Raw genomic sequence first — 24,860 nt, 5'->3', positions numbered from 1 at the left:
CGGCCCAGGTGCGCGGTGGTCTTCCGTCTAAGCGTTCCCCTGTTCGGACGGAATTCCACATTGGCCCCAAGCCCCGAACCCTCCCTCGGGTGCTGGTGCCCCGCAATATGAGCCGCCTCGGGGGCATGCCCTCTGTGCCTTTTGGCACGGCAAAGAGGGGCTTTTTGTACGGACTGCTGCTGCACACCTTCCATTTTCTCGCCCTTGTCCGTCGACCGGACACGCCCTGGCGTGCTTTGTTGCTGTCCGGCGGCAGAGGCCCCCGATGGGAGGCCCTCTATGGAGGTATCCTCCCCCTTTCTATCGGGGACCTGGGTTGGAGGGTGTTGCATGCAGCAGTCCCTTATAATAAGAGGATGCATAGGTTCACGGACTCTCAGGACACGTGCCCTTTTTGCGGTCTTGTGGAGTCCGTGGACCATGTATACATAGGGTGTTGTAGGCTGCACTCCCTTTTTAGTTATTTGAAAAACCTTTTATTGAAGTTTTGTTTGCACTTCAGCCCCACGCTCCTGATCTATGGGCACCCGGTGCGGAAGGGGTTCGGGAAGGAGGAGGACCTCCTCGTGAACCTGCTCCTGGGCCTGGCCAAGTTGGCCATTAACAGGTCCAGGCAGCGGGCGATCGACGGGGGAGTCCCGCCCGATTTTTTGTCCCTCTTCCGTGGCTACGTTCGCTGCCGGATGTCCCTGGAGAAGGAGCACGCGGTGTCTGCTGGCACTCTCGAGGCCTTCTGTGCTCGGTGGGCACCGCGGGGACTGGGGTGTTTTGTTGACCCCTTTAATCACATTTTGATTTAAAGTTTGTAAGTTTCCTTTAAACTTTGTTCTTGGTTTTACAGCTGACCTGAATTAGGGGCTGTGCCTGATTTATCCCAATTTTGTTGATTTGGTTTTCATTTAGAAGATTATCAAGAGTTCAAATCTCACAATGGCAAACTATGAAACAATGTAACTTCATCTGAAACAGATGGAAACGGGTTTGTACTCGAAAGAGTTGAGGATGTGGGCAGTCCAACTGCCTATGTAGAGTGCAGGATAAGACTGCTGGTGAGGTGGGAAACTGCACTGACCTGAAGCCTACATCAGCCAGTGCGTTTCCTCCGTATCAGCTGCAGGGCTGAGGGATTTGGAGGTTGGGGGCACCACATGGGACATCAGGTTGGGGTGCCAATACCTCCAGCAATGGTGCAGTGACCTAGGGGCCCCACCTAGTGAAGGGCCCCTCGCACTAATCCAGCAGGTACTGAAATAACAGCAAAACTCTGCGGATGCTGGAAATCTGAAATAAAAACAGAAAGTGCTGGAAAAACTCAGCAGCTCTGGCAGCCTCTGTGGAGAGAGAAACGCAGTTAATGTGTCGAGTTCAATTTGCTGCCAGAGCTGCTGAGTTTTTCCAGCACTTTCTGTTTTTGTTCCAGTTTACATACCCGGATTGTATCCGGCAAGTGTTCAGACAGTGAACATGACACATCTTTAACTGGTAAGATCAGCAATTTGAAAGCCTGTTGTTTAGCACCATTCGTGCGTCCCACTTGCAGGAGCCTCCGGTTGCACTTGTGCTCAGCATTTTAAACAAAACAGTAACGCTACCCTCCCTCTTGGAGATTATTTATCCAGCAGCCTCGAGATCCATCGCTGCAGAGTAATTATGAGGGTCTCAGGCACGCTGCTGCTGCTTCACTGAGTGCATGCTGTGGGCTGCAGCCAGCCTGAACCCTTCAGCAGCACAATTTTTGTCTTTTATTTCCCTTTCTGCTGAGGAGCCTGGACCTGAGCCAATTGCTGCTTGCTGCATTCATTACAGCGACATGTCACCCTCCTGTCACTCCGGTCCCTGCAATCTAACCCGAATGCAGTTCCTGCCTGTTTCCGTGTAATCTGACCCAGCCCATAATAGACACTTATCTAATGCTTGGCAGAGCTCAGCACTACACACACCCACTTTAGCTGCTTGGCGTCTCCCAAACTGACAGCGCCGGCCTGCTCTGCTCCTCCGCCTGGAAGGTCGGGTCCCTCTCCGATCCCTATTCCTGTCTGAGAGTGAACCTCACCGTGCACAGTGAGTAAATCATGTCATATTCCCGTGTCAGTGTGTTTTGTAAATGGAATGCAGGAGCAACCCGGGAGGGTCAACACCTTTAGAATCGCCTTCAAGCCAAACTGATGGAATAAAAGCTTCTCTGCCTCAATCCTTCGTCAGGTTTTTCGGACCGTCCCAGTTTGTGCGAATCCAAGATAGAAAACAGCCTTCAATTTGTAGCGAGCTGGGCACCGAGTCCTCCTCAGCTGTTGGTGAAGAGGTGGTTACATGGCGCAGGAGAAAGGCAGAATGTCAGACAGTGCAGTAAACTCACTGCTGCATGCAGAGCTCAGCAGCGTCCCTCTGCACTGATTTCATCGGTAATGACATGGCCAATAACACTGACCCCAGGCCTCTGGGCAGACAGAGCTTCACAGGCAAAATAACACAAGGATGAGGTATCACAGAAAAACAGCACTCATGTCACTGTACCCCAGTGAGAGCCAGTGTGTGTGGAACTGTACCCCACTGAGAGTCAGCGTGTGTGGGACTGTACCCCACTGAGAGTCAGTGTGTGTGGGACTGTACCCCAGTGAGAGTCAGTGTGTGTGGAACTGTACCCCAGTGAGAGCCAGTGTGTGTGGAACTGTACCCCACTGAGAGTCAGCGTGTGTGGGACTGTACCCCAGTGAGAGTCAGTGTGTGTGGAACTGTACCCCAGTGAGAGTCAGTGTGTGTGGAACTGTACCCCAGTGAGAGACAGTGTGTGTGGAACTGTACCCCAGTGAGAGTGAGTGGACGGAATTTTCCCAGATTTGCACTAAGTGGGTGGGTAAAACGACATTTTACCTGCCGGCCACGATGGTGATTTTCACACCGTATCATCCTGAACCCACCTCACTATTTATACACTCCCGGGAAACACGCTGTTTCCATGGGGTGGGACAGGGGCTCCCATTCACCGCTCACCATCACCCTGCCACTCCATCACGCCCGGCACCATGGTTAAAGTCCAGCAGCAAGTACACATCTCAGTGCTTCCAGCTCACCACTGCTGCACGGAAGACATGGCCCTGAAACTGAAGAAGTTGGCAGCCCCCAGGTTCTATATGTCTCTCGAGTGACTTTTGGATGCCGTGGAGGCCCAGTGGGATGTCCTCTACCCCCGCAGGATAGGAAACAACAGCATTAACCCGGCTTGGGAGTCGGTGACAGTGGTGGTCAGCACCAACGCCCTGCAAAAGAGGACAGCCACCCTGTGCCACAAGAGGATGAATGATCTCCTCCATTCTGCCAGGGTAAGTCACTCTTCTCATCACTCAACTCACACAGTCACAAACCCATCACACACCCACAGGGCCCTCACTCGCTGCCTGTTCAAGGGACATCACCATTCACTCTCTCACACTCACCCTCATTGTCCTCATCCCATCCATGGCACCACTCACCACCCACACAGGCCAGGCATACTTATCATCTGGCCTGGCAGGTGTCCTGCTTACACTTTCTCCATCTCTATCCGTGCAGGACAAGCTGCCACACAACAAGAGAGAGAGGTCACAGACCGGTGGTGAAATGCCTGAAATCAAGGTCCTCACTGGCTTTGAAAACAGAGCCATCCAGCTGGCCGGCGATGACCAGGACTGGTCCTGTACAGACGGTGAGGTCAGTGCTGCTCTACCAAGTGAGGGTCCAGCAGTGCAACATCCATCAGACAGCCATGCTGTGAGTGATGTGTCCTCTTTCACAGGCCGCTGCCAGGCACTAATTATCTCTCCTTGTGTCACAGGCACATCTGGGGAACAGCCGACAGAGTCCATGACCCAGGACCTCCAATCAAGCCCCAAAGAAACCTCTGAAGAGGCATCTGGAGGCACCCTCCCTGAAGTCCAGTCACAGCGTCACCCACACCCTCCACCAGCGCAGACACACACCTCAGTGGGACCTGGCTTTAGTGTAGCCTCAGGATCACAACCTGGTGAGCACATCGCACTGTCTGATCCACAGCAGGTGGAGGCAGGGACTTCCCAGGTCCCCGGCACTCGGAGGGCTGCTGGAGGCCAGAGTGTTGCTGAGTCCGAGTCAGATGACGAACCTTTGGACTTGGTCATGTCACAGTTGCTGGAGCTGTAAAGACAAGCTCAGGAACATCAGGAAGGAATGTCCGCAGCACTCCTCAGATTGCAAAGCACGATGGAGCAGTCTGTCTGCCTTCAGGCTGAGGTGATAGCACCAGCATTGCCAACACACCAAGGGCAACACTGGCAGGAGGGCAGCCGCTATGGAGACCTTGGTCCTGCACTGCTGCACCAGCTCAAGTTCATCACTGATGTCATTGTTGGCCAACAACCTTGTGTATGCGAGAGGGGTGCAGGGCAACTCGATCTCACTCCAGCTACCCCAGCTCCTCAAGGAGTCATCCTGGGGCCCCCAGGCACCCATAGGGGGGAGGATCAGCAGGTACACACTCTGGGCCTATCCATCCAGGTGATGGAGTGTGTCCGGCCCATTCCTGTGACCTCAGCAGCTCCAGGAGGCCGAGGAGGGTGTCACTGCCACACAGCAGGAACCCAAAAGCAGCCCAGGGCCCTCCAAGTCTTGGCCCTCCAGAGGACGCCTGCCCAGGTCTAAATAGAAAGGGCATCACAGTCAGCCGGCTGCCTCCACCTCCACTGTGGATGTCCAGGGAGCACCTAGACATCGCAGCAGGGTTAGGACAGTTAAGGAGAATTAGTTACACAGCCCGGGCACGGGTGTTAATCACTTGTACATACTGTTCACTATTGTCAATAAACTCCCAAGAATGTCTCCCTGCCTCTGGCTCCTTGTTCTGATGAGCAGTGTTCTTGTCACTCAGATGTGAAACCTTTCTGCACAAGATAAAGGCAGGTTTCTCAGTCCAGGGCCTCTTCCCTGTGTCTGTGCAGGCATCAGACCACAGTGATGGTCCAGCCTCACACTCCCTGGACACATTACTGATGCCTGCACCTCGGTGGTGCTGGTCATTGCTGCCAGAATGTAGTGGGCAGGCACCACAGAGTTCCCTCATTCTCTGTGTGCTCTCAGCACCTTTAAGGTGGGGCTGGCCCCCATCTCTTCAGTATCTGTGACCACTGATGCTGCGCTCCAGCTCCTGAAGGGTTCAGGTGCTGAAGGCTGACAAAGGATCAGATGCTTCTAAAGTTCCATGGCTGTGTCTCTATGATATGACCCTGATCACAGAGCACAAGTGAGCTGCCCTCGGCCAGACAGGAGTCAGACATTCTCAGAGATTGTGTGAAGATCTATGGAGTGTCCTCACTGCATGAGGTCATCATCCTCCTGCGATCAAGTGACCATTAGGGCCTCCACTGCATCTCCATGACAGGAGCATTCTTATAGAGGGTATTGGCTCTGCCATACGCCAGACTAGAGTCAAACATTCACAGATATGACGTGAGGAACTATGAGGTCACCTCACTGCATGTCGTCATCGTCCTCCACAAATCTAGCAGCTGTGAGGGCCTCCCGAGTGAGCCTGTCTCATCCGGCCAGTGCGAGAGCCTCATCCCTCTGAGGACCCCCTCACCCTCATCCCCATCAGAGGAGATGTGCAGCTCCTCCATCTGCTCCTCAGGCAGCTCCTCCCCCTGTTTCAATGCCAGGTTGTAAAGGGAGTAGCAGACGATGATGATGTGTAACACCCTCTGTGGACTGTATTGCAGGTTCCACCAGACCAGCCCAGGCACCGGAACCTCATCTTCAGCATCCCGATGGTCTGCTGCAGCGAGTTGTGAGCTGCTGCATGAGCCTCATTATACCTTCACTCTGCTGCAGTCTGAGACAGCGCACGGGTGTCATCACCACGGCCTCTGTGGGTAACCCTTGTCCCCGAGGAGCAATCCCTACAGCCTCTGTGGACCCTGGAAGACTCTAGGGATCTGTGACCGACTGAGGATGTAGGCATCGTGCACACTCCCTGGAAACCGTGCGCACACCTGCAGGATGTGTTTCTGGTGGCCGCACACCAGCTGCACATTCAGCCAATGGAAGCCCTTGTGGTTGATGTAGTCTACTCTGTGTTGCAACAGAGATCTGAGCACCACATGAGTGCAGTCAATCGCATCCTGCACATGTGGGAAACCCAATATCTGAACAAATCCAATCATTCTTACATCCTGGCTGTCCTAGTCCCAGGCGAAATGCACAAAGTTGTTGCCCTCGAGAAGATGGCATCCCTGACCTCATGGATGTTTTTGTTGGGGGAGGCTTGTGAGATCCCACAGAGGTCACCTGTGGAGCCCTGAAAGGAGCCACTGGTATAGAAATTGAGGACCGCTGTCACTTTCACAGCCACTGGCAGTGGATGCCCTCCATGTCCCCTTGGCACCAAATCCTGCAGCAGCTGGCAGATGTGAGCGACCAGTTCCCTAGACATGCGCAGTCTTCGGCAACACTGGTTCTCGGTCATCGGCAGGAATGAAAGGCGGCGTCTGTAGACCCTCGATGTCGCTAGGGGCTGGCCTACAATGGCTGTTGTGGCTCTTGGGTGGCGTGTGTGAGAGCCCCAGCCACCCCTTCTTCCTGAGGGTGCTGCTCCTCCCTCTGCGCAGCCAGGAGCCTCAGTCCCTCTCTCCTCCATCATCTTCACTCTCTGTAGGCCATCAGACAGACAGCTAGTTCACCAGGCTCCATGATCCTGATGTACTCCTCCTGCAGGATGAAAGAGAGATATACGTGGTTAGCATGGGTGCACTAAGAACCTGTCCTGGTTAAGTGTGACAGCCCCATAATGCTTCCCACGGAGCGCTGGCCTCCACTTGGATGGCCACAGATTAGAGCTCTTTATGGCTGCTCTGTTAGCTTGAACCATGGGAGAGACTGGCCCAAACCGGGATGCTGACATTGCAAAGGGGCTGTGAGCACCTCCAGCAGTGACTGTTCCATGGCAGCTTTAGCAAGGAGATTGTACAACGTGTGCAGTCCAACTGCTCTGCAGTCCACTAAAATGCTCATGAATTTGCAGTTTGTGCTGGGCGTTTGGTGGCATTTTGATGCCTCTGCGTTGCTTGAGTGGACAGATAAGCTAGGAGCCCAACTCCAATCATATTAATAAACATAGCTGGAAAAACTTAGCAAGTCTGACAGCATCTGCGGAGAGGAACACAGTTAATGTTTCGAGGCCGTATGACTCTTCATCAGAACTGAGGAAAAATAGAAATGAGGTGAAATATAAGCTGATTGAGGGGGGTTGGGACCGGTAGAGCTGGATAGAGGGCCAGTGATAGGTGGAGGCAAAGAAGAGATTGCCAAAGATGTCATAGACAAAAGGACAAACGACAAATGTTCTGTTCTGATGATGCCACTTTCCAAAACAGTTCCTCTGACATGTCCTCCTTCTTCCTTAACTGAGGTTTTCCACCCACAGTGGTTGACAAGGCCCTCAAGCGTGTCCGGCCCATCTCCCGCGCATCCGCCCTCACGCCTTCTCCTCCCTCCCAGAAACATGATAGGGTTCCCCTTGTCCTCACTTATCACCCCACCAGCCTCCGCATTCAAAGGATCATCCTCCGCCATTTCCGCCAACTCCAGCAGGATGACACCACCAAACACATCTTCCCTTCACCCCCCCCCCCCCCACCGGCGGCATTCCGCAGGGATCGTTCCCTCCGGGACACCCTGGTCCACTCCTCCATCACCCCCTACACCTCAACCCCCTCCCACGGCACCTTCCCATGCAACCACAGAAGGTGCAACACCTGCCCCTTTACTTCCCCTCTCCTCACCGTCCAAGGACCCAAACACTCCCTTCAAGTGAAGCAGCATTTCACTTGCACTTCCCTCAATTTAGTCTACTGCCTTCGCTGCTCCCAATGCAGTTTCCTCTACATTGGAGAGACCAAACGCAGACTGGGTGACCGCTTTGCAGAACACCTTCAATCTGTCCGCAAGCATGACCCAGACCTCCCTGTCACCATTTTAACACTCCACCCTGCTCTCATGCCCACATGTCTGTCCTTGGCCTGCTGCATTGTTCCAGTGAAGCTCAACGCAAACTGGGAGAACAGCACCTCATCTTCCAACTAGGCACTTTACAGCCTTCCGGACTGAATACTGAGTTCAACAATTTTAGATCATGAACTCTCTCCTCCATCCCCACCCCCTTTGGAATCCCCCTTTTTCTAATAATTTATCTTTTTTAATATATTTTCCCACCTATTTCCATTATTTTTAAATGTATTTCCATCCATTGTTTTATCTCTACCTTTTAGCCTTTTTCGATTCCTTCACCCCACCCCCACTAGGGCTATCTGTATCTTGCTCATCCTGCTTTCTACCCTTAATTAGCACATTCCTTAGATATTATCACCACCGTCAACACCTCTTTGTCCTTTTGTCTGTGACATCTTTTGGTTATCTCCAGAATTACCTGGAAAAACTCAGCAGGTCTGGCAGCATCGGCGGAGAAGAAAAGAGTTGACGTTTCGAGTCCTCATGACCCTTCGACAGAACAGTTCTGTCGAAGGGTCATGAGGACTCGAAACGTCAACTCTTTTCTTCTCCGCCGATGCTGCCAGACCTGCTGAGTTTTTCCAGGTAATTCTGTTTTTGTTTTGGATTTCCAGCATCCGCAGTTTTTTTGTTTTTTTTTTGGTTATCTCCACCTATCACTGGCCCTCTATCCAGCTCTACCGGTCCCACCCACCTTAAACCAGCTTATATTTCACCTCTTTTCTATATTTCCTTAGTTCTGATGAAGAGTCTAAACGTTAACTGTGTTCCTCCCCGCAGATGCTGTCAGACCTGCTGAGTTTTTCCAGGTATTTTTGTTTTTGTTTTGGATTTCCAGCATCCGCAGTTTTTTGCTTTTATCCAGTCAGATCAATGTGGCTGAGCCTGAACTGTCTCAGTTGCAGAGGAATGGTCACTTTCTACAGGTTTCCCTAATGCGTGGCTGCTTCCCTCACCCACCCACCCCCACCCCCCCCACCCACCCTGAGTGCTTGTGCACCATATTCAATGGCAGAGTTGCCCTTGCCCCCCTCTGCCCCTCACCCTCAAAAGCCACCTCCGAGAGAGGGCGCCTCTGAAATATGCAAAGCCACAGGCGACCCTGGTGAGCTCTGCAGGACATTGCTGTCCACTCACCTCCAGTTCACCCAAATTGCGGACCACCAAGTGCACGTTGCCTCTGTGCTGTTGTGAAACATGTCAGCGTGTTTTCCCGCCGACGTGGATGGACGATCCAGCGGGGGGTGCAAGAGCCTGACGGGCTGGCCTGATAATGATATGCTGATGTATTACAATGAGGTTCCTGACCACCAATGGCAGGAAACACCGGCCCACCATTGGCAGGCTGATGGGACAATCGCCACCTGCCTTCCCTTCGTCATGAAACCGATTGCGCCATGTTGTCCACTCACCTCACCTATCACACCCGCCACCAGCGGGCACGGAAAATTCCACCCAGTGTGTGTGGGACTGTACCCTAGTGAGAGTCAGTGTGTGTGGGACTATACCCCAGTGAGAGTCAGTGTGTGTGGAACTGTACCCCAGTGAGAGTCAGTGTGTGTGGGACTATACCCCAGTGAGAGTCAGTGTGTGTGGAACTGTACCCCAGTGAGAGTCAGTGTTTGTGGGACTATACACCAGTGAGAGTCAGTGTGTGTGGAACTGTACCCCAGTGAGAGTCAGTGTGTGTGGAACTGTACCCCAGTGAGAGTCAGTGTGTGTGGAACTGTACCCCAGTGAGAGTCAGTGTGTGTGGAACTGTACCCCAGTGAGAGTCAGTGTGTGTGGAACTGTACCCCAGTGAGAGTCAGTGTGTGTGGAACTGTACCCCAGTGAGAGTCAGTGTGAGTGGTACTGTACTGCCGCGAGAGTCATTAACTGTAGAACCCATACCCCTTTAGTGTTGAAGTGTGTGTGGAAGTGTATCCAAGTGAATGTCAGTGTGTGTGGAAAAGTAACCTGGTTGAGGGGCAGTATGTGTGTGCAACTGGACACAAGTGAGAGTCAGTGTGTGTGGAACTGTACCCCTGTACACACCAGTGTGTGTGGGACTGTACCCCTGTGCACACCAGTGTGTGTGGAACTGTATCCTAGTGTGTCTCGGTGTCTGTGGGCTATACCCCATGCACGTCAGTGTGTGTACAGAACTGTAACCCAGTGAGAGTCAGTGTGTGTGGAACTGTACCCCAATCAGAGTCAGTGTGTGTGGAACTGTACCCCAGTGAGAGTCAGTGTGTGGAACTGTACCCCAGTGAGAGTCAGTGTGTGGAACTGTACCCCAGTGAGAGTCAGTGTGTGTGGAACTGTACCCCAGTGAGAGTCAGTGTGTGTGGAACTGTACCCCAGTGAGAGTCAGTGTGTGTGAAACTGTACCCCAGTGAGAGTCAGTGTGTGTGGAACTGTACCCCAGTGAGAGTCAGTGTGTGTGGAACTGTACCCCAGTGAGAGTCAGTGTGTGTGGAACTGTACCCCAGTGAGAGTCAGTGTGTGTGGAACTGTACCCCAGTGAGAGTCAGTGTGTGTGGAACTGTACCCCAGTGAGAGTCAGTGTGTGTGGAACTGTACCCCAGTGAGAGTCAGTGTGTGTCAAACTGTAACCCAGTGAGAGTCAGTGTGTGTGGAACTGTAACCCAGTGAGAGTCAGCGTGTGTCAAACTGTAACCCAGTGAGAGTCAGCGTGTGTCAAACTGTAACCCAGTGAGAGTCAGCGTGTGTGGAACTGTAACCCAGTGAGAGTCAGCGTGTGTGGAACTGTAACCCAGTGAGAGTCAGTGTGTGTGGAACTGTACCCCAGTGAGAGTCAGTGTGTGTGGAACTGTACCCCAGTGAGAGTCAGTGTGTGTGGAACTGTACCCCAGTGAGAGTCAGTGTGTGTGGAACTGTACCCCAGTGAGAGTCAGTGTGTGTGGAACTGTACCCCAGTGAGAGTCAGTGTGTGTGGAACTGTACCCCAGTGAGAGTCAGTGTGTGTGGAACTGTACCCCAGTGAGAGTCAGTGTGTGTGGAACTGTACCCCAGTGAGAGTCAGTGTGTGTGGAACCCTTACCCCAATGAGAGTCAGTGTGTGTGGAACTGTACCGCAGTGAGAGTCAGTGTGTGTGGGACTGTACCCCAGTGAGGGTCAGTGTGTGTGGAACTGTACCCCAGTGAGGGTCAGTTTGTGTGGAACTGTACCCCAGTGAGAGTCAGTGTGTGTGGAACTGTACCCCAGTGAGAGTCAGTGTGTATAGAACTGTACCACAATGTGATTCAGTGTGTGTGGAACTGTACCCCAGTAAAATTCAGTGAGTGTGGAACTGTGCCCCAATGAGAGTCAGAGTGTGTGGAACTGTACCCCATGAGAGTCAGTGTGTGGAACAGTACCCCAGTGAGAGTCAGTGTGTGTGAACTGTACCCCAGTGAGAGTCAGTGTGTGTGGAACTGTACCCCAGTGAGAGTCAGTGAGTGTGGAACTGTACCCCAGAGACAGTCAGTGAGTGTGGAACTGTACCCCAGAGACAGTCAGTGAGTGTGGACCTGTACCCCAGTGAGAGTCAGTGAGTGTGGAACTGTACCCCAGTGAGAGTCAGTGAGTGTGGAACTGTACCCCAGTGAAAGTCAGTGAGTGTGGAACTGTACCCCAGTGAGAATCAGTGTGTGTGGAACTGCACCCCAGTGAATGCCAGTTTGTATGGGACGCGTAAACCAGTGATAGTCAGTGTGTATAGAACTGTACCCCAATGTGATTCAGTGTGTGTAGGACTGTACCCCAGTGTGAGTCAGTGAGTGTGGAACTGTACCCCAGTGAAATTCAGTGTGTGTGGAACTGTACCCCATTGAGAGTCAGTGTGTGTGGGACTGTACCCCAGTGAGAGTCAGTGTGCGTGGAACTGTACCCCAGTGAGGATCAGTGTGTGTGGAACTGTACCCCAGTGAGAGTCAGTGTGTGTGGAACTGTACCCCAGTGAGAGTCAGTGTGTATAGAACTGTACCCCAATGTGATTCAGTGTGTGTGGAACTGTACCCCAGTAAAATTCAGTGAGTGTGGAACTGTGCCCCAATGAGAGTCAGAGTGTGTGGAACTGTACCCCAGTGAGAGTCAGTGTGTGGAACTGTACCCCAGTGAGAGTCAGTGTGTGTGAACTGTACCCCAGTGAGAGTCAGTGAGTGTGGAACTGTACCCCAGTGAGAGTCAGTGAGTGTGGAACTGTACCCCAGTGAGAGTCAGTGAGTGTGGAACTGTACCCCAGTGAGAGTCAGTGATTGTGGAACTGTACCCCAGTGAGAGTCAGTGAGTGTGGAACTGTACCCCAGTGAGAGTCAGTGAGTGTGGAACTGTACCCCAGTGAGAGTCAGTGAGTGTGGAACTGTACCCCAGTGAGAGTCAGTGAGTGTGGAACTGTACCCCAGTGAGAGTCAGTGAGTGTGGAACTGTACCCCAGTGAGAGTCAGTGAGTGTGGAACTGTACCCCAGTGAAATTCAGTGAGTGTGGAACTGTACCCCAGTGAGAATCAATGTGTGTGGAACTGCACCCCAGTGAATGTCAGTTTGTATGGGACGCGTAAGCCAGTGAGAGTCACTGTGTATAGAGCTGTACCCCAATGTGATTCAGTGTGTGTAGGAATGTACCCCAGTGAGAGTCAGTGAGTGTCAAATGTACCCCAGTGAAATTCAGTGTGTGTGGAACTGTACCCCACTGAGAGTCAGCGGGTGTGGAACTGTACCCCACTGAGAGTCAGCGTGTGTGGAACTGTACCCCAGTGAGCGTCAGTGTGTGTGGAACTATACCCCAGTGAGTGTCAGCATGTGTGGAGCTGTACCCCAGTGAGAGTCAGTGTGTGTGCAACTGTACCCCAGTGAGAGTCAGTGTGTGTGGAACTGTATCCCAGCGAGAGTGAATGAGTGTGGAACTATACCCCAGTGTGGGTCAGTGTGTGTGGAACCCTTACCCCATTGAGAGTCAGCGTGTGTGGAACTGTACCCCAGTGAGAGTCAGTGTGTGTGAACTGTACCCCAGTGAGAGTCAGTGAGTGTGGAACTGTACCCCAGTGAGAGTCAGTGAGTGTGGAACTGTACCCCAGTGAGAGTCAGTGAGTGTGGAACTGTACCCCAGTGAGAGTCAGTGAGTGTGGAACTGTACCCCAGTGAGAGTCAGTGAGTGTGGAACTGTACCCCAGTGACAGTCAGTGAGTGTGGAACTGTACCCCAGTGACAGTCAGTGAGTGTGGAACTGTACCCCAGTGACAGTCAGTGTGTGTGGAACTATACCCCAGTGAGTGTCAGCATGTGTGGAACTGTACCCCAGTGAGTGTCAGCGTGTGTGGAACTGTACCCCAGTGAGAGTCAGCGTGTGTGGAACTGTACCCCAGTGAGCGTCAGTGTGTGTGGAACTATACCCCAGTGAGTGTCAGCATGTGTGGAACTGTACCCCAGTGAGAGTCAGTGTGTGTGGAACTGTACCCCAGTGAGAGTCAGTGTGTGTGCAACTGTACCCCAGTGAGAGCAGTGTGTGTGGAACTGTACCCCAGCGAGAGTGAATGAGTGTGGAACTATACCATGTGTGGGTCAGTGTGTGTGGAACCCTTACCCCAATGAGAGTCAGTGTGTGTGGAACTGTACCCCAGTGAGAGTCAGTGTGTGTGGGACTGTACCCCAGTGAGAGTCAGTGTGTGTGGAACTGTACCCCAGTGAGGGTCAGTGTGTGTGGAACTGTACCCCAGTGAGGGTCAGTGTGTGTGGAACTGTACCCCAGTGAGAGTCAGCATGTGTGGAACTGTACCCCAGTGAGAGTCAGTGTGTGTGGAACTGTACCCCAGTGAGAGTCAGCGTGTGTGGAACTGTACCCCAGTGAGCGTCAGTGTGTGTGGAACTATACCCCAGTGAGTGTCAGCATGTGTGGAACTGTACCCCAGTGAGAGTCAGTGTGTGTGCAACTGTACCCCAGTGAGAGCAGTGTGTGTGGAACTGTACCCCAGCGAGAGTGAATGAGTGTGGAACTATACCATGTGTGGGTCAGTGTGTGTGGAACCCTTACCCCAATGAGAGTCAGTGTGTGTGGAACTGTACCCCAGTGAGAGTCAGTGTGTGTGGGACTGTACCCCAGTGAGAGTCAGTGTGTGTGGGACTGTACCCCATGGAGAGTCAGTGTGTGTGGAACTGTACCCCAGTGAGGGTCAGTGTGTGTGGAACTGTACCCCAGTGAGAGTCAGTGTGTGTGGAACTGTACCCCAGTGAGAGTCAGTATGTATAGAACTGTACCCCAATGTGATTCAGTGTGTGTGGAACTGTACCCCAGTAAAATTCAGTGAGTGTGGAACTGTGCCCCAATGAGAGTCTGAGTGTGTGGAACTGTACCCCAGTGAGAGTCAGTGTGTGGAACTGTACCCCAGTGAGAGTCAGTGTGTGTGAACTGTACCCCAGTGAGAGTCAGTGAGTGTGGAACTGTACCCCAGTGAGAGTCAGTGTGTGTGGAACTGTACCCCAGTGAGAGTCAGTGAGTGTGGAACTGTACCCCAGTGAAAGTCAGTGAGTGTGGAACTGTACCCCAGTGAGAATCAGTGTGTGTGGAACTGTACCCCAGTGAAAGTCAGTGAGTGTGGAACTGTACCCCAGTGAGAATCAGTGTGTGTGGAACTGCACCCCAGTGAATGTCAGTTTGTATGGGACGCGTAAACCAGTGATAGTCAGTGTGTATAGAACTGTACCCCAATGTGATTCAGTGTGTGTAGGACTGTACCCCAGTGTGAGTCAGTGAGTGTGGAACTGTGCCCCAGTGAAATTCAGTGTGTGTGGAACTGTACCCCACTGAGAGTCAGCGTGTGTGGAACTGTACCCCAGTGAGCGTCAGTGTGTGTGGAACTATACCCCAGTGAGTGTCAGCATGTGTGGAACTGTACCCCAGTGAGAGTCAGTGTGTGTGCAACTGTACCCCCATGAGAGTCAGTGTGTATGGGACTGTACCCCAGTGAGAGTCAGTGTGTGTGGAACTGTACACCAGTGAGAGACAGCGTGTGTGGAACTGTACCCCAGTGAGCGTCAGTGTCTGTGGAACTATACCCCAGTGAGTGTCAGCATGTGTGGAACTGTACCCCAGTGAGAGTCAGTGTGTATAGAACTGTACCCCAATGTGATTCAGTGAGTGTGGAACTGTACCCCAGTGACAGTCAGTGAGTGTGGAACTGTACCCCAGTGACAGTCAGTGAGTGTGGAACTGTACCCCAGTGAGAGTCAGTGAGTGTGGAACTGTACCCCAGTGAGAGTCAGTGAGTGTGGAACTGTACCCCAGTGAGAGTCAGTGAGTGTGGAACTGTACCCCAGTGAGAGTCAGTGAGTGTGGAACTGTACCCCAGTGAGAGTCAGTGAGTGTGGAACTGTACCCCAGTGAAATTCAGTGAGTGTGGAACTGTACCCCAGTGAGAATCAATGTGTGTGGAACTGCACCCCAGTGAATGTTTGTTTGTATGGGACGCGTAAACCAGTGAGAGTCAGTGTGTATAGAACTGTAGCCCAATGTGATTCAGTGTGTGTAGGAATGTACCCCAGTGAGAGTCAGTGAGTGTCAACTGTACCCCAGTAAAATTCAGTGTGTGTGGAACTGTACCCCACTGAGAGTCAGCGTGTGTGGAACTGTACCCCACTGAGAGTCAGTGTGTGTGGAACTGTATCCCAGCGAGAGTGAATGAGTGTGGAACTATACCCCAGTGTGGGTCAGTGTGTGTGGAACCCTTACCCCATTGAGAGTCAGTGTGTGTGGAACTGTACCCCAGTGAGAGTCAGTGTGTGTGAACTGTACCCCAGTGAGAGTCAGTGAGTGTGGAGCTGTACACCAGTGAGAGTCAGTGTGTGTGGAACTGTGCCCCAATGAGAGTCAGTGTGTGTGAACTGTACCCCAGTGAGAGTCAGTGAGTGTGGAACTGTACCCCAGTGAGAGTCAGTGAGTGTGGAACTGTACCCCAGTGAGAGTCAGTGTGTGTGGAACTGTACCCCACTGAGAGTCAGCGTGTGTGGAACTGTATCCAAGTGAGCGTCAGTGTGTGTGGAACTATACCCCTGTGAGTGTCAGCATGTGTGGAACTGTACCCCAGTGAGAGTCAGTGTGTGTGCAACTGTACCCCCATGAGAGTCAGTGTGTATGGGACTGTACCCCAGTGAGAGTCAGTGTGTGTGGAACTATACACCAGTGAGAGACAGCGTGTGTGGAACTGTACCCCAGTGACAGTCAGTGTGTATAGAACTGTACCCCAATGTGATTCAGTGAGTGTGGAACTGTACCCCAGTGACAGTCAGTGAGTGTGGAACTGTACCGCAGTGACAGTCAGTGAGTGTGGAACTGTACCCCAGTGACAGTCAGTGAGTGTGGAACTGTACCCCAGTGAGAGTCAGTGAGTGTGGAACTGTACCCCAGTGAGAGTCAGTGAGTGTGGAACTGTACCCCAGTGAGAGTCAGTGAGTGTGGAACTGTACCCCAGTGAGAGTCAGTGAGTGTGGAACTGTACCCCAGTGAGAGTCAGTGAGTGTGGAACTGTACCCCAGTGAGAGTCAGTGAGTGTGGAACTGTACCCCAGTGAAATTCAGTGAGTGTGGAACTGTACCCCAGTGAGAATCAATGTGTGTGGAACTGCACCCCAGTGAATGTTTGTTTGTATGGGACGCGTAAACCAGTGAGAGTCAGTGTGTATAGAACTGTACCCCAATGTGATTCAGTGTGTGTAGGAATGTACCCCAGTGAGAGTCAGTGAGTGTCAACTGTACCCCAGTAAAATTCAGTGTGTGTGGAACTGTACCCCACTGAGAGTCAGTGTGTGTGGAACTGTATCCCAGCGAGAGTGAATGAGTGTGGAACTATACCCCAGTGTGGGTCAGTGTGTGTGGAACCCTTACCCCATTGAGAGTCAGTGTGTGTGGAACCCTTACCCCAGTGAGAGTCAGTGTGTGTGAACTGTACCCCAGTGAGAGTCAGTGAGTGTGGAACTGTACCCCAGTTACAGTCAGTGAGTGTGGAACTGTGCCCCAGTGAGAGTCAGTGTGTGTGGAACTGTACCCCAGTGAGAGTCAGTGTGTGTGGAACTATACCCCAGTGAGAGTCAGTGTGTATGGGACTGTACCCCAGTGAGAGTCAGTGTGTGTGGAACTGTACACCAGTGAGAGTCAGTGTGTGTGGAACTGTACCCCAGTGAGCGTCAGTGTGTGTGGAACTGTACCCCAGTGAGTGTCAGTGTGTGTGGAACTGTACCACAGTGAGAGTCAGTGTGTGTTCAACTGTACCCCAGTGAGAGCAGTGTGTGTGGAACTGTACCCCAGCGAGAGTGAATGAGTGTGGAACTATACCATGTGTGGGTCAGTGTGTGTGGAACCCTTACCCCAATGAGAGTCAGTGTGTGTGGAACTGTACCCCAGTGAGAGTCAGTGTGTGTGGGACTGTACCCCAGTGAGAGTCAGTGTGTGTGGGACTGTACCCCAGTGAGAGTCAGTGTGTGTGGAACTGTACCCCAGTGACGGTCAGTGTGTGTGGAACTGTACCCCAGTGAGAGTCAGTGTGTGTGGAACTGTACCCCAGTGAGAGTCAGTGTGTATAGAACTGTACCCCAATGTGATTGTGAGTGTGGAACTGTACCCCAGTAAAATTCAGTGAGTGTGGAACTGTGCCCCAATGAGAGTCAGTGTGTGTGAACTGTACCCCAGTGAGAGTCAGTGTGTGTGGAACTGTACCCCAGTGAGAGCCAGTGAGTGTGGAACTGTACCCCAGTGAGAGTCAGTGAGTGTGGACCTGTACCCCAGTGAGAGTCAGTGAGTGTGGAACTGTACCCCAGTGAGAGTCAGTGAGTGTGGAACTGTACCCCAGTGAGAATCAGTGTGTGTGGAACTGCACCCCAGTGAATGTCAGTTTGTATGGGACGCGTAAACCAGTGATAGTCAGGGTGTATAGAACTGTACCCCAATGTGATTCAGTGTGTGTGGAACTGTATCCCAGCGAGAGTGAATGAGTGTGGAACTATACCCCAGTGTGGGTCAGTGTGTGTGGAACCCTTACCCCATTGAGAGTCAGCGTGTGTGGAACTGTTCCCCAGTGAGAGTCAGCGTGTGTGGAACTGTTCCCCAGTGAGAGTCAGCGTGTGTGGAACTGTATCCCATTGAGCGTCAGTGTGTGTGGAACTATACCCCAGTGAGTGTCAGCATGTGTGGAACTGTACCCCAGCGAGAGTGAATGAGTGTGGAACTATACCCCAGTGTGGGTCAGTGTGTGTGGAACTATACCCCAGTGTGGGTCAGTGTGTGTGGAACCCTTACCCCAATGAGAGTCAGTGTGTGTGGAACTGTACCCCAGTGAGAGTCAGTGTGTGTGGGACTGTACCCCAATGTGATTCAGTGTGTGTGGAACTGTACCCCAGTGAGAGTCAGTGTGTGTGGAACTGTGCCCCAATGAGAGTCAGTGTGTGTGAACTGTACCCCAGTGAGAGTCAGTGAGTGTGGAACTGTACCCCAGTGAGAGTCAGTGAGTGTGGAACTGTACCCCAGTGAGAGTCAGTGTGTGTGGAACTGTACCCCAGTGAGAGTCAGTGAGTGTGGAACTGTACCCCAGTTACAGTCAGTGAGTGTGGAACTGTACCCCAGTGAGAGTCAGTGTGTGTGGAACTATACCCCAGTGTGTGTCAGCATGTGTGGAACTGTACCCCAGTCAGAGTCAGTGTGTGTGCAACTGTACCCCAGTGAGAGCAGTGTGTGTGGAACTGTACCCCAGCGAGACTGAATGAGTGTGGAACTATACCTTGTGTGGGTCAGTGTGTGTGGAACCCTTACCCCAATGAGAGTCAGTGTGTGTGGAACTGTACGCCAGTGAGAGTCAGTGTGCGTGGAACTGTACCCCAGTGAGGGTCAGTGTGTGTGGAACTGTACCCCAGTGAGAGTCAGTGTGTGTGTGGAACTGTACCCCAGTGAGAGTCAGTATGTATAGAACTGTACCCCAATGTGATTCAGTTTGTGTAGAACTGTACCCCAGTAAAATTCAGTGAGTGTGGAACTGTGCCCCAATGAGAGTCAGTGTGTGTGGAACTGTACCCCAGTGAGAGTCAGTGAATGTGGAACTGTACCCCAGTGAGAGTCAGTGAGTGTGGAACTGTACCCCAGTGACAGTCAGTGAGTGTGGAACTGTACCCCAGTGACAGTCAGTGAGTGTGGAACTGTACCCCAGTGACAGTCAGTGAGTGTGGAACTGTACCCCAGTGACAGTCAGTGAGTGTGGAACTGTACCCCAGTGACAGTCAGTGAGTGTGGAACTGTACCCCAGTGACAGTCAGTGAGTGTGGAACTGTACCCCAGTGACAGTCAGTGAGTGTGGAACTGTACCCCAGTGACAGTCAGTGAGTGTGGAACTGTACCCCAGTGACAGTCAGTGAGTGTGGAACTGTACCCCAGTGACAGTCAGTGAGTGTGGAACTGTACCCCAGTGACAGTCAGTGAGTGTGGAACTGTACCCCAGTGACAGTCAGTGAGTGTGGAACTGTACCCCAGTGACAGTCAGTGAGTGTGGAACTGTACCCCAGTGAGAGTCAGTGAGTGTGGAACTGTACCCCAGTGAAATTCAGTGAGTGTGGAAATATACCCCAGTGACAGTCAGTGTGTGTGGAACTGTACCCCAGTGAATGTCAGTTTGTATGAGACCCGTAAACCAGTGAGAGTCAGTGTGTATAGAACTGTACCCCAATGTGATTCAGTGTGTGTGGGACTGTACCCCAGTGAGAGTCAGTGAGTGTGGAACTGTACCCCAGTGAAATTCAGTGTGTGTGGAACTGTACCCCACTGAGAGTCAGCGTGTGTGGAACTGTACCCCAGTGAGCGTCAGTGTGTGTGGAACTATACCCCAGTGAGTGTCAGCATGTGTGGAACTGTACCACAGTGAGAGTCAGCGTGTGTGCAACTGTACCCCAGTGAGAGTCAGTGTGTGTGGAACTGTATCCCAGCGAGAGTGAATGAGTGTGGAACTATACCCCAGTGTGGGTCAGTGTGTGTGGAACCCTTACCCCATTGAGAGTCAGCATGTGTGGAACTGTACCCCAGTGAGAGTCAGCGTGTGTCGAACTGTATCCCAGTGAGCGTCAGTGTGTGTGGAACTATACCCCAGTGAGTGTCAGCATGTGTGGAACTGTACCCCAGTGAGAGTCAGTGTGTGTGGAACTGTACCCCAGCGAGAATGAATGAGTGTGGAACTATACCCCAGTGTGGGTCAGTGTGTGTGGAACCCTTACCCCATTGAGAGTCAGCGTGTGTGGATCTGTACCCCAGTGAGAGTCAGCGTGTGTGGAACTGTTCCCCAGTGAGAGTCAGCGTGTGTGGAACTGTACCCCAGTGAGCGTCAGTGTGTGTGGAACTATACCCCAGTGAGTGTCAGCATGTGTGGAACTGTACCCCAGTGAGTGTCAATGTGTGTGGAACTGTACCCCAGTGAGAGTCAGTGTGTGTGGAACTGTACCCCAGCGAGAGTGAATGAGTGTGGAACTATACCCCAGTGAGAGTCAGTGTGTGTGGAACTATACCCCAGTGAGAGTCAGTGTGTATGGGACTGTACCCCAGTGAGAGTCAGTGTGTGTGGAACTGTACACCAGTGAGAGTCAGTGTGTGTGGAACTGTACCCCAGTGAGCGTCAGTGTGTGTGGAACTGTACCCCAGTGAGTGTCAGTGTGTGTGGAACTGTACCCCAGTGAGTGTCAGTGTGTGTGGAACTGTACCACAGTGAGAGTCAGTGTGTGTTCAACTGTACCCCAGTGAGAGCAGTGTGTGTGGAACTGTACCCCAGCGAGAGTGAATGAGTGTGGAACTATACCATGTGTGGGTCAGTGTGTGTGGAACCCTTACCCCAATGAGAGTCAGTGTGTGTGGAACTGTACCCCAGTGAGAGTCAGTGTGTGTGGGACTGTACCCCAGTGAGAGTCAGTGTGTGTGGGACTGTACCCCAGTGAGAGTCAGTGTGTGTGGAACTGTACCCCAGTGAGGGTCAGTGTGTGTGGAACTGTACCCCAGTGAGAGTCAGTGTGTGTGGAACTGTACCCCAGTGAGAGTCAGTGTGTATAGAACTGTACCCCAATGTGATTGTGAGTGTGGAACTGTACCCCAGTAAAATTCAGTGAGTGTGTAACTGTGCCCCAATGAGAGTCAGTGTGTGTGAACTGTACCCCAGTGAGAGTCAGTGTGTGTGGAACTGTACCCCAGTGAGAGCCAGTGAGTGTGGAACTGTACCCCAGTGAGAGTCAGTGAGTGTGGACCTGTACCCCAGTGAGAGTCAGTGAGTGTGGAACTGTACCCCAGTGAGAGTCAGTGAGTGTGGAACTGTACCCCAGTGAAAGTCAGTGAGTGTGGAACTGTACCCCAGTGAGAATCAGTGTGTGTGGAACTGCACCCCAGTGAATGTCAGTTTGTATGGGACGCGTAAACCAGTGATAGTCAGGGTGTATAGAACTGTACCCCAATGTGATTCAGTGTGTGTGGAACTGTATCCCAGCGAGAGTGAATGAGTGTGGAACTATACCCCAGTGTGGGTCAGTGTGTGTGGAACCCTTACCCCATTGAGAGTCAGCGTGTGTGGAACTGTTCCCCAGTGAGAGTCAGCGTGTGTGGAACTGTTCCCCAGTGAGAGTCAGCGTGTGTGGAACTGTATCCCATTGAGCGTCAGTGTGTGTGGAACTATACCCCAGTGAGTGTCAGCATGTGTGGAACTGTACCCCAGCGAGAGTGAATGAGTGTGGAACTATACCCCAGTGTGGGTCAGTGTGTGTGGAACCCTTACCCCAATGAGAGTCAGTGTGTGTGGAACTGTACCCCAGTGAGAGTCAGTGTGTGTGGGACTGTACCCCAATGTGATTCAGTGTGTGTGGAACTGTACCCCAGTGAGAGTCAGTGTGTGTGGAACTGTGCCCCAATGAGAGTCAGTGTGTGTGAACTGTACCCCAGTGAGAGTCAGTGAGTGTGGAACTGTACCCCAGTGAGAGTCAGTGAGTGTGGAACTGTACCCCAGTGAGAGTCAGTGTGTGTGGAACTGTACCCCAGTGAGAGTCAGTGAGTGTGGAACTGTACCCCAGTTACAGTCAGTGAGTGTGGAACTGTACCCCAGTGAGAGTCAGTGTGTGTGGAACTATACCCCAGTGTGTGTCAGCATGTGTGGAACTGTACCCCAGTCAGAGTCAGTGTGTGTGCAACTGTACCCCAGTGAGAGCAGTGTGTGTGGAACTGTACCCCAGCGAGACTGAATGAGTGTGGAACTATACCTTGTGTGGGTCAGTGTGTGTGGAACCCTTACCCCAATGAGAGTCAGTGTGTGTGGAACTGTACGCCAGTGAGAGTCAGTGTGCGTGGAACTGTACCCCAGTGAGGGTCAGTGTGTGTGGAACTGTACCCCAGTGAGAGTCAGTGTGTGTGTGGAACTGTACCCCAGTGAGAGTCAGTATGTATAGAACTGTAGCCCAATGTGATTCAGTTTGTGTAGAACTGTACCCCAGTAAAATTCAGTGAGTGTGGAACTGTGCCCCAATGAGAGTCAGTGTGTGTGGAACTGTACCCCAATGAGAGTCAGTGTGTGTGAACTGTACCCCAGTGAGAGTCAGTGAGTGTGGAACTGTACCCCAGTGAGAGTCAGTGAGTGTGGAACTGTACCCCAGTGACAGTCAGTGAGTGTGGAACTGTACCCCAGTGACAGTCAGTGAGTGTGGAACTGTACCCCAGTGACAGTCAGTGAGTGTGGAACTGTACCCCAGTGACAGTCAGTGAGTGTGGAACTGTACCCCAGTGACAGTCAGTGAGTGTGGAACTGTACCCCAGTGACAGTCAGTGAGTGTGGAACTGTACCCCAGTGACAGTCAGTGAGTGTGGAACTGTACCCCAGTGACAGTCAGTGAGTGTGGAACTGTACCCCAGTGACAGTCAGTGAGTGTGGAACTGTACCCCAGTGACAGTCAGTGAGTGTGGAACTGTACCCCAGTGACAGTCAGTGAGTGTGGAACTGTACCCCAGTGACAGTCAGTGAGTGTGGAACTGTACCCCAGTGACAGTCAGTGAGTGTGGAACTGTACCCCAGTGACAGTCAGTGAGTGTGGAACTGTACCCCAGTGAGAGTCAGTGAGTGTGGAACTGTACCCCAGTGAAATTCAGTGAGTGAGGAACTGTACCCCAGTGAGAATCAGTGTGTGTGGAACTGTACCCCAGTGAATGTCAGTTTGTATGGGACGCGTAAACCAGTGAGAGTCAGTGTGTAAAGAACTGTACCCCAATGTGATTCAGTGTGTGTGGGACTGTACCCCAGTGAGAGTCAGTGAGTGTGGAACTCTACCCCAGTGAAATTCAGTGTGTGTGGAACTGTACCCCACTGAGAGTCAGCGTGTGTGGAACTGTACCCCAGTGAGCGTCAGTGTGTGTGGAACTATACCCCAGTGAGTGTCAGCATGTGTGGAACTGTACCACAGTGAGAGTCAGCGTGTGTGCAACTGTACCCCAGTGAGAGTCACTGTGTGTGGAACTGTATCCCAGCGAGAGTGAATGAGTGTGGAACTATACCCCAGTGTGGGTCAGCGTGTGTGGAACCCTTACCCCATTGAGAGTCAGCATGTGTGGAACTGTACCCCAGTGAGAGTCAGCGTGTGTCGAACTGTATCCCAGTGAGCGTCAGTGTGTGTGGAACTATACCCCAGTGAGTGTCAGCATGTGTGGAACTGTACCCCAGTGAGAGTCAGTGAGTGTGGAACTGTACCCCAGCGAGAGTGAATGAGTGTGGAACTATACCCCAGTGTGGGTCAGTGTGTGTGGAACCCTTACCCCATTGAGAGTCAGCGTGTGTGGATCTGTACCCCAGTGAGAGTCAGCGTGTGTGGAACTGTTCCCCAGTGAGAGTCAGCGTGTGTGGAACTGTACCCCAGTGAGCGTCAGTGTGTGTGGAACTATACCCCAGTGAGTGTCAGCATGTGTGGAACTGTACCCCAGTGAGTGTCAATGTGTGTGGAACTGTACCCCAGCGAGAGTGAATGAGTGTGGAACTATACCCCAGTGTGGGTCAGTGTGTGTGGAACCCTTACCCCAATGAGAGTCATTGTGTGTGGAACTGTACCCCAGTGAGAGTCAGTGTGTGTGGGACTGTACCCCAGTGAGAGTCAGTGTGTGTGGAACTGTACCCCAGTGAGCGTCAGTGTGTGTGAACTGTACCCCAGTGAGAGTCAGTGTGTGTGAACTGTACCCCAGTGAGAGTCAGTGTGTGTGAACTGTACCCCAGTGAGAGTCAGTGAGTGTGGAACTGTACCCCAGTGAGAGTCAGTGTGTGTGCAACTGTACCCCAGTGAGAGTCAGTGAGTGTGGAACTGTACCCCAGTGAGAGTCAGTGAGTGTGGAACTGTACCCCAGTGAGAGTCAGTGAGTGTGGAACTGTACCCCAGTGAGAGTCAGTGAGTGTGGAACTGCACCCCAGTGAAATTCAGTGAGTGTGGAACTGTACCCCAGTGAAATTCAGTGAGTGTGGAACTGTGCCCCAAAGAGAGTCAGTGTGTGTGGAACTGTACCCCAGTGCGAGTCAGTGTGTGTGAACTGTACCCCAGTGAGAGTCAGTGAGTGTGGAACTGTACCCCAGTGAGAGTCAGTGAGTGTGGAACTGTACCCCAGTGAGAGTCAGTGTCTTTTTGAACTGTACCCCAGTGAGAGTCAGTGAGAGTGGAACTGTACCCCAGTGAGAGTCAGCGTGTGTGGAACTGTACCCCAGTGAGAGTCAGCGTGTGTGGAACTGTACCCCAGTGAGAGTCAGCGTGTGTGGAACTGTACCCCAGTGAGCGTCAGTGTGTGTGGAACTGTACCCCAGTGAATGTCAGTTTGTATGGGACCCGTAAACCAGTGAGAGTCAGTG

The 24,860-nt window shown here is 52.3% G+C and overlaps 1 protein-coding gene across 1 annotated transcript in view; it reads left to right on the top strand.

Annotated features, from left to right (window-relative positions):
• Positions 1-1,955: 1,955 nt before the first annotated feature.
• Positions 1,956-24,860, top strand: part of LOC121269019 (microtubule-associated protein tau-like) — a 181,545-nt gene continuing 158,640 nt past the window's right edge. The window contains exon 1 of the mRNA XM_041173385.1: positions 1,956-2,061. The gene's annotated coding sequence lies outside the window, so the exon portion shown is untranslated. The remainder of the gene's footprint in view (positions 2,062-24,860) is intronic.

This window comes from Carcharodon carcharias, chromosome 23 (assembly GCF_017639515.1).
Source record: "Carcharodon carcharias isolate sCarCar2 chromosome 23, sCarCar2.pri, whole genome shotgun sequence".
Classification (NCBI taxonomy): domain Eukaryota; kingdom Metazoa; phylum Chordata; class Chondrichthyes; order Lamniformes; family Lamnidae; genus Carcharodon; species Carcharodon carcharias.
Note: the sequence above shows the minus strand (reverse complement) of the source record. Positions and strands in the feature narration are given on the sequence as shown.